The 10,165-nt window shown below is 39.4% G+C and overlaps 1 long non-coding RNA gene across 1 annotated transcript; it reads left to right on the top strand.

Moving 5' to 3' along the window:
• Positions 1-868: 868 nt before the first annotated feature.
• LOC138956263 (uncharacterized) lies at positions 869-4,900 on the top strand. The gene is made up of 2 exons (XR_011452570.1): positions 869-1,110; positions 1,943-4,900. It is a non-coding gene; the product is annotated as an uncharacterized lncRNA (long non-coding RNA).
• Positions 4,901-10,165: the final 5,265 nt, after the last annotated feature.

Below are 10,165 nucleotides of genomic sequence, written 5' to 3'. Positions count from 1 at the left end.
TTGATCAACCTAGGTCCCCTGTTGAATTTAAAGGCACACGCAGCTTCCCGTAAACCATCACAGACACTGTCTGGCTTTTACACACAGTACAAACACCCTTGCATTTCAACACTCACCACTTGAGAACATCGTAGGTGCCCTCCGAAAAGAGCGAGCACTTATGAACGAATTTATTTTTGCGTGGCCAGCCGGATTGTCTGATCAGACAATGGGATGGCTCGTTTTGGCGCTAGACCTAACTTATACTAATACATTGACAGCTTGTTACACAAATATTCTTAAATAATTCTTTTTGCATTAAGACAAAATCAGTAAAACTCGAAGATTTTAAAGTTTAAAAACTAGCCCTGAAGCGTGTCCTGCAAAACGTGTTTCTCGTAGCAGACGAATGTTCAGCATGTCGCCAGTTTCTTTGAACGGTCAGCCGACACCATTCACTTCGTGTGACTCGCAGCCATTTGTTGCGTTTTAGATAACGTGCCATGGCAGATACAGCGAGTCGCATTGAAATCAAGGACTGACTACTAAATTGTGAGAAAAAAAGGGAAAGTAGATCACATGGGTTCACGATGGCTCAGGGGTTAGATTAACCACGAAAACAGGTGTGTGGTTTACTCGAGCTAAACAAAAAAACTGTGTCATTTAATGCTATTCACTAAATGCTATTGCAAGTGTGTTCGATAAGGTTAGAACTGCTTTTTCATGAAAAGATTTGAATCGTTCTGTAAACCATTTGGGACGGACTGGGGCTTTAACACACACGCATTACAAGTCAAATAGTGTGAATGTGATAATTTTTTCTCCTTCCTCCAAGTACTTTTAGTTTTACTCAAAAAGACCTATGACCAGATTTCCAGATCTACTGACAAATACGTTTTGAGCTTTCATTTGTGATGTTTAGATAAAAAAAAAAAAAGAGTTTCACATGATGGCATGTTCCGCCTTGCCAGAGACATCACTATAACTTAACTGTGAATATTTTGTTTTAGGATGAAGACTACAGTTACGATCCGGAGAGTGATTCTGATTCTGATGGCACATCTTTTTCAAGCTACATGTACTACTACTCAATGCTGTCACCACCTGCAAAAAGGAAGAAAACATGCCAAGGTAAAAGTCCGTGAAAGAAACTGAGAAGTAGTGACTCTATGACTGCAACCTTTCATGATTTGCCAATTTACCTAAAATTCAGCTTTCCTGAGCCAGAAGCAAGACTTGTCTATAGACTATAGTTCAGGACATTTGCATATGCAGTTGCAATCAACTAGTGTACTATCAAGAAAACAGTTTCGTGTGGACAGAATTGTACATGCTCTACATTTTCCCATCTTTGTTAAAACATTAAGTCAAAATTTGACTAAATGTAAAAAACATCAATTTTGAAAACAACACTGGACAGCAATTAAAAATAGCATTCACCAAAACTGGCAACATGGTCTCAAAAGCTTCCTCACCTCATGTCTGACACATGCATGCACACACACACACACAAACACACACACACACACATACACACACACATACACACACACACACACACACGCATCTCTGCCTTATGCAGCTTCATTTGTTTCTAAGGAAAATGCTGGGAGTCCATGGTTTCCAGGGAAATTGTATATTTGTGAAACACGTTATTCACCAGTCTTGCAAAGACCAGGCAAAAGTTACTAAATGTTCAGTTAAGCTGCTGCAACATTCCCCCATTTTGAAATTTTTACCATGCTCCTTTTTGTTGTGAACATAAAGATCTGAACCTGGGCTTTTATTTCCAGGAAGCGATCACTTTTCATAATCGTTGATATTGGTTTTGGTTATGCCTAATATGATCACATGGTTATTCTTCAAGAAGCGTTGTTCAGTTTTCATTTTTTTTCTTGGGTAGAGCTGCTTTGATCTTTGAAAACTTTGTAATAGGATTTTTTGCATATTTTGTTTTTTTCAGAAATACCAGACAAACACGATGTACTGCCACCTGCCTCAAACGGACTGCCACCTGCCTCAGATGAGCTGCCACCTGCCTCAAATGGACTGCCACCTGCCTCAGACGGACTGCCAAACATTTCTTCCAAGAAACCGAAACGACCTTGCCTATATTGTGGCCAATTTCAAAGTGTGCTCATCAGACACTTACAAAGAAAACATTCTAATGAAGTAAGGGTTGCTGCAGCCATGAAGCTGCCTGCTTGTTCTAATGCGCAACTTGATTGTGGGCAGGCTTACCCTTTTTAAAATCAAAAAACAAGAAAGGTAGGTTGTTGGAACGTTTGTTATTGGATTTACATTAACATAAAACGTTTTAAGAGAACAGCCTTCCTTCTGTATGTTTTTGCTCATTGAACACCTTTGATTTCACCAACTCTTTTTTCTTCTTGTCACTGAGCTCTGACCGGTACGGTTGGCCTAGTGGTAAGGCGTCCGCCCCGTGATCGGGAGGTCGTGGGTTCGAACCCCGGCCGGGTCATACCTAAGACTTTAAAATTGGCAATCTAGTGGCTGCTCTGCCTGTCGTCTGGCATTATGGGGTTAGTGCTAGGACTGGTTGGTCCGGTGTCAGAATAATCAGAATAATGTGACTGGGTGAGACATGAAGCCTGTTCTGCGACTTCTGTCTTGCGTGTGGCGCATGTTATATGTCAAAGCAGCACCGCCCTGATATGGCCCTTCGTGGTAAAACGCTGGCAGTTTCTTTGTTTTTGGATTTACCCTTTTTAACGCAAGAATGGATGGTGAACCAGCCAGACTGACACTGTGTGAATGGCAAGAAGCAGAAAGCAATCATTGGGTGGTACTGGTTCAATCTCGGCAGCTAAACTAAAGAGTATGTGTGTATGTAAAATCACCCATGACAGATGTGTACTGGTTCAATCTCGGCAGCTAAACTAACGAATATCAAGTATGTGTTTTGAAAATCGTTGTCAGTATCGGATAAAGGAGAATTTCACTTGAGACTCAACCGAGGCCTGGTTTGTGTTATTATGCAAGGTCCGGTACTATGAACAAATTTGGTCAAATCCACTACAAATGTATGCGTGTTTGGCTTATTTCATAGAGTAAAAAGTTCACGCACTAAACATTTTATGTTGACCGACAAAAGTGTGCCACGTACACTCTAAATATTTGGACGCCAGATACCTCTGCAATGACCGGAACAGAGCTGAGCAGAAAATGCAATCAGGTGTTCTATCTCAGACTAATCAAAGCAGTCTGACACAAGCCTGATCACTTGGATCGTCACTAATCTATTCAAGAGTTCTGCATTGCCCATTATCTCCCATTCAAACCCTCTTTTGTACTGTGAGTTAGTAATCGCTGAACGATCGCTGTTAATGTTATAGCGATACTGGTGAAAACGAAATGTAATATTTTGAGTGCATGCAGTAATTGAAGGGCGCACAAAGCATGTGACTACCCTCCAGTGACTGCACTCATAACCTTTTGAGATGAGTGGTTGTAAGGTATTATAATAAGACTTCCTCTCCACAATACAAGTGCCTGTTGTTGTTATTCATGTTCAATTGATGGGAAGCTAATTCTGGAGGATAAATAGAAAACAATTAAGCTTTTTGAGTCACTTGAGAAAATGTGACTCTATGTAATCGGTCAGTGTTAGTCTGTCCGGCCGGCCGTCCGTAGACACCACCTTAACGTTGGACTTTTCTCGGAAACTATCAAAGCGATCCGGCTCATATTTTGTTTAGTCGTGACCTCCAATGACCTCTACACTTTAACGATGGTTTCGTTGACCTTTGACCTTTTTCAAGGTCACAGGTCAGCGTCAAAGGAAAAATTAGACATTTTATATCTTTGACAAAGTTCATCGGATGTGATTGAAACTTTGTAGGATTATTCTTTACATCAAAGTATTTACATCTGTAGCCTTTTACGAACGTTATCAGAAAAACAAGGGAGATAACTAGCCTTTTCTGTTCGGCAACACACAACTTAACGTTGGGCTTTTCTCGGAAACTATAAAAGTGACCGGGCTCAAATTTTATGTGAACGTGACTCATTGTGTTGTGAATAGCAATTTCTTCCTGTCCATCTGATGCCTCATATAATATTCAGAACTGCGAAAGTGACTCGATCGAGCGTTTGCTCTTCTTGTTTAATAGGTTACAATAATGTCATCATTTATTTCTCATTGAAAATTTCAAATCATTTTATATCATTTTGCTTTAAAAGTTGTCAGTCGTGTCTTGAAATCGATGACATTTGTTTTATGTTTTGCTTCTAATACTGAGTTCTAATGACAGAGTAAATATAGCATTGTAATTTGTAATACCATGCACAGTTCAAACTGTCAATCACGCTCCTTCCCAGTTTGTGATATGTATGTACATGAATTCTGTAAGTGGTCAATTTGTGTGTGGCATTGATCAACATTGCAAACAACACAGTTAATCTATGCTATCATGTACATCAAAATAATTTCAAAGAACTGTTCTCTGTTTTAATCTGTATTTGTTTCACTTCTCTGGGGTAAATTAGTTCCCCAATAAATCCTGTTGCATTGTAAATGCATGCCATTTATTTTCTTCTGTCTTGACTTTATTTTGCCAAAAATGTTATGCTTGGAAGAGGGCTTAGTAACTCTCTCCAAAAGGCCACTGGTTCTGATTCTACTCAATTACGATTGTTTTCTTGATAGTGTACATTTGATTGAAATTTTAACTAAAATTTGTTGTTTCTGTGCTTCATTAATCTTCTTCAATTTGAGGTATCTTGGTGTAGCTTGTGTGTTTATGACATCATTTCTGCCCTAACATTTACAATGATTTCAACATAAAAGATAACTTAAACATACTAAATATGGATCTCTATGTTGTTAATGATTAGGTGAAATGTAAGACTACCAAAATATGTGTGCCATAATTCTGCACACGATATTTTTTCTTTCAAACAAATCATTGGTAATCTGAACCGTACACTTGCAAGTGGTCAAATTACTTTTTTGTGTTCTCATGGCAGAGATTTAAAAAGACCTCAATTAGTGTACTGTAAACTATAGAGCATTTATTGTGATCTTAGCAGACTTTCACTGTGCTGTTCTGGAAAGAACGTCGGCAAGACTATTGAAAGCATTCTGCATTTAGAACATTGACAGATCATGCAGAACACACTGAGAGCCCATAACAGCTTACTTTTTCAGTTCATTCAGCACACAAAAGATGATCACAGCAGCTAACTCTCAAAACAGAACATTTGAATGCCGTTCTCAAACTGTTTCAAATAAGTGAGTGTGTGCAATTCCCATCATGTTCATTTAGAGTGTAGTTGGGCCCCAGATCAATCCAGCATTGAGTGCATTTCTGCCATTACCTGAAAACAATAGACCTTTTGCAAGTGTATTCTTTGCAAGAACTTTATTCTTGTACATACTTGTAAGTTGTCTTTTTTTCCCGTTTTTGTTACCCTCTACAGAGAGGTCCCACTCGCAACTCTGTACGACATCCCTTTTGTCAAATCTCCCTTACTGAACAAAGTATAGTAGGTTTTGGTCTCGAACAATATGGTAAGTGTAGGGAAGCGATTTAAGAACAAGTGCGCACATTAAAACATCATTGCTGAAGGTGTATGTGTATAATTTTATTCTTGTTTTTGACAAATAAATGAGCTGTTGAACAAATACACATTCGTTGACTTATCGCAGTTTGCATTGTATGTGTTAATGTGTGTATATGTACATCCTGTTATATGTTTTTCTTCTGTGATGTACTTTGCTTACATCTGCCTGTTAACATTACAACAAGGCATTCCTATTGATATGTTTAAATTTTGCAAACAGTGACCTTTTATTTCTGACTTGGGAACAACACTGATGAAAGCATCTATCATTTTTTCTGTCACAACTCATACACAAAATCTATTGCACGTTTTGAACTGTTTATTAAAACTGCCAACAGAATAATTAGTGATGAAACAGCCATGATTACACTCAACACAAAGCATCAGGAACCTTAAATAATAACGATTTCGAAAGCGGGAACTGCAGAGTTTGAGCACATAACTAAATGACAATTAAAATTGTTAAAATAATAATAATAACTGGACATTTTTAAGTGCATAACCTATGGCTCTAGGCCCTTTACAAAACTTTGTGAACAACAAAATATACAAATACTGGTCGCCTTAATATACCTTATAAATTGGTTGCCCTAAGCTACCCGAAAAGGCGTGTCGCCGTAACCCCCACTCTTGCATTATTTTCATTAAGGCGACCATGCAAAACACCTATATCTTAATCTTGACAGATTTTCACGTTCAATTCATGACAGTCGGGTGTAGGTCAATTAGCAAATGTAATTACAAAATTTTATTAATATTGCTTTAAAAACAACGGATATAGCACCGGTAGCTATAAAACCCCTTTTTACAATGGTCGTCCTAAAGGCGGATTTATACTTATATATATATATATATATATATATATATATATATATAATGGCCGGTATGCACTTCTTTCCCTCTGACCACACTGGCCTATACAATTTTGCCAGGAAAGACCCTTTTGTCAATCTTGGGATCTTTAACGTGCATACCCCAATGTAGTGTACACGAAGGGACCTCGCTTTATCGTCTCATCCGAAAGACTAGCACTTGAACCCACCACCTAAGTTAGGAAAGGGGAGAGAAAATTGCTAACGCCCTGACCCAGGGTCGAACTCGCAACCTCTCGCTTCCGAACGCAAGTGCATTACCACTCGGCCACCCAATTGTTACTGAATAAATGACAGTTGCACCTTACCCTTTGTCCGCAATAAACCTTGAGACATTACAACACGCACCTCCGTTATAGATTAACAGGCTGCTTTAATACATTCAGTCAATATATTAGTCAATATAAACACACACACAAGTATAACACGCGTACCTCCCCCATCGTTGAATGCACGCACTTGCTACTTTGACACACGACGAGCACAAACTTGTCATACCACTGGGAAAGGCAGGTAACGGAAATGCGAAATAATTGTTTTGTTCCAAAGCGGTTGTCTCCCTTTGACTTTCAGTAATAATATTTTTAATTTGTGTAGCCACTGTGGTGTCTTTTATTTTGTTTTAAATGTCAAGACTTTACAAATCTGTGACGTTGAGTTTTAATTTTGTAAACCTATCGAAACAAGTCTGCCACATTTAAATGTACACGAATGCATATCATTTATGCATGTGGGATTGTGTGTGAGGCGGGGTGGGGAGGATTCGGCACTCTCGTGTCTGTGTGTGACAATTTAAACTGCTCATATCTGCACTAACATATGCGAAGACAGACAGACACACAAACAAACACACACACACACACACCCCCACTCACACACACAATTACACACACACACACACACACACACACACACATACATACACATACACACACACATACACACACACGGACATTCTCACACATACTCCCTCTACCTCCGTATGGATTGGTATGCTGGAATGCATGTCGGTAATATTTTAAAAGGGTTAGGGTTAGGGTTAAATAACAACGAAGTGACTGTGTCTTAAGATGAACAAAGTTAAAAAACAAAGGAATACTGTACTCACTGATACAAGAACGAGACAAGACGGTACGAATTTTCGCTTATGGAAGCTTCATCAGGAAAAACAAGAACACAAAACTGAGACAACAAAAAGCAGACGCAACACGGAACGAACAAGGTTTGAAAGAAAATGGAGGGGAACATTTTTAGTATTTTAGTCAATATACACAGTAACAACATTGAAACAAACATTAAAACACATGTTTATCTTTGAACTTTGGTTCGCACACACGTTGGTGCATACGACTGGGAAAGGTAGGTCACGAAAAAGCCAACATAATTCAGCCTTGCTTGAATTATTGGGTCCCAAAGAGGTTGTCTCCCTTTGACACTTTGCTGTGCGTCTACTTATTTTTCTTCTTGACAAATGTCTAATGAAAGTCACTGTCGTTTGTCTTCGAACTGTTGTCTCCAGTTCTGAAAATTATGTATAGCAGTCACACTGGTTCTTAGGGGCAACCAACAATCAGATCTTATAAACGATAAGATACAACCTGAATGCCAAGACGGAATCTAAAAGGCCTCCAACATTAAAACAATACAATGTATTGACAAAATATGATCAGCAAAATGTCGCTTATCTCTCATTTAAAACTACATGCCCCTAAACAGTGGGCGCAAAAGTAATGTCTACAGTCTCACCATGTGTATTGCATTCCATTTAAAACGTACATAGAACAACGATCGTCAATGTGTACGAGAACAAAGAGTTACTGCAGTTTGCATTTCAAGCTAGCTGACGCTAGGTTTCTATTGTCTCTGTTGGCAGTATGCCAGTATGCCAGCACGAATTGTGTAAAGACAGTTCTTGCTGCAATTGATCTCTGTTCGATCAGATGCGTTCGTGCAAACAATGCACGTTTTAGTTCGCATTTATGGAGTTACATTACACCGTCCAATCGGAAAAACGGGTCTATTTAAACAAGGACATTATTTTTTAAATATGTGTGTGTGTGTGTGTGTGTGTGTGTGTGTGTGTGTGTGTGTGTATGTGTGTGTGTGTTTGATGTGTGTGTATGTGTGTGTTTGTGTGTGTGTGTGTGTGCCATAGTGTGTGTGTATGTGTGTGTGTGTGTGTGTGTGTGTATCTGTTTAAGCACAAAGGGAATCTTGTTTAAACGGATGCAATGCTTTGCATTTAGTACCTAACCGAGTGTACTATACCAGTTTGGGCATTTTACGATTGATCTAAAATACAGGCATTTTCCATTACTGAATTGACACACCTTCAACACGTCGTCTGGTATACAATCTATTTACCATTTACCCCAATCTATTTACCCATTTACCCCATGGCCCGTTGCCAGCACAATTAGGCCAAGTGCTGGAAATCCCAAAATAGACCTGTACCAGAAGACATTTCTTAGAGAGTTAGCAGCAACAAGAGTCCCGGGACCCAGGTGTGTGGGTGTTTATGTGTATTCAGTCACCTGCACCTATGCCAGGATAACCGAGGTCTTTTACGTGCTACTTTGGTGACACGGGGATGCAACATAGATACCGTCTCTGAGTCTGCACGTACATTTAACCCGTTGTAGGATCCGGTCCGGTCCCCCCTCTGAAGTAGTCCCCCGGGGGACCAATTCGTGGCAAAAACTGCTCTATAATGGTCCCCCCTGGCCTTAGACATCCAGCCTCGTTTTCTGGGCGATTTTGGTCCCCCCTCGCATGTCCAAAATAGGCCCCCTCTCGAACTGGTCCCCTTCTTTTCTAACCAATGTAGAGCTATGTCAGTATTTATTTTTAACTTTATTGTTACAAAACTTTATTGTGCCCACAGGGCCATATGAACATTTTTTTTTTAATATTGTTTTTATCTCTGGAACCTGGCTCCTCTTTGCTACGAGGATTCCGTCGTGGTAGAGCACATCCTCTCGAATTGTGTATTTTGCAGCAGTCTTTCTCAACTGTCTCTTTTTAACTTTAGTCACATCACGGTTTTCCCCTTTCGCGGTCAGAGGGTAATAAAGTGCCATTTTTCAAATAGTTCAACACGTTGTCATACAGAGTGATCGTCCATGATGATAGTCAATGAAAAACGAATATAACGACCCAGCAACAGCCTGAATCCTCGATAGTGCAATGGGTTGAGAGGTTGTTCTGTTTCGGTACTACTTTTTGCGACTGAAAAGTTCCGAACGCTCTAATGTACGAAGTATACATCTCTGGAGCAAACAATACAAACATACCGCATTTAAATTAACAACTACATGCCTGAACACATGAATCTCCATATAAAATCCATGAGTTCGGTTGTTTTCTGAATCTAGATCTGCCGTGCTCAAACGTTCATCAGAAGCAATTTCCCAAGCAAGTAACTCATACTTTGTCTAGCGACAAGAGTAGTTCCCCTTCTTTTCACTCAGTTTCTTCGACAACAGACTGCAATCCGACGGTCAGTTTTCAACAATATTTCATTTAATAAACAGATCACACGCAACCAAATGCACACATCTCATCAATTTAAACAACATAAAGCGGTTTCATACAGAAAACTGAACTTCATACAGTTTTTAACGTTGGAACACGGGTGCAAAAGTTCGTCTGCTAGTCCCATTTGACGAAAGAACATTATCCTAAGCGGCGATACCAAAACATACACAGAACACACAATATCTGCCTTT

The sequence above is a fragment of the Littorina saxatilis genome, unplaced genomic scaffold, assembly GCF_037325665.1.
Source record: "Littorina saxatilis isolate snail1 unplaced genomic scaffold, US_GU_Lsax_2.0 scaffold_965, whole genome shotgun sequence".
Lineage (NCBI taxonomy): Eukaryota > Metazoa > Mollusca > Gastropoda > Littorinimorpha > Littorinidae > Littorina > Littorina saxatilis.
This window is presented reverse-complemented; position numbering and strand designations above follow the sequence as displayed.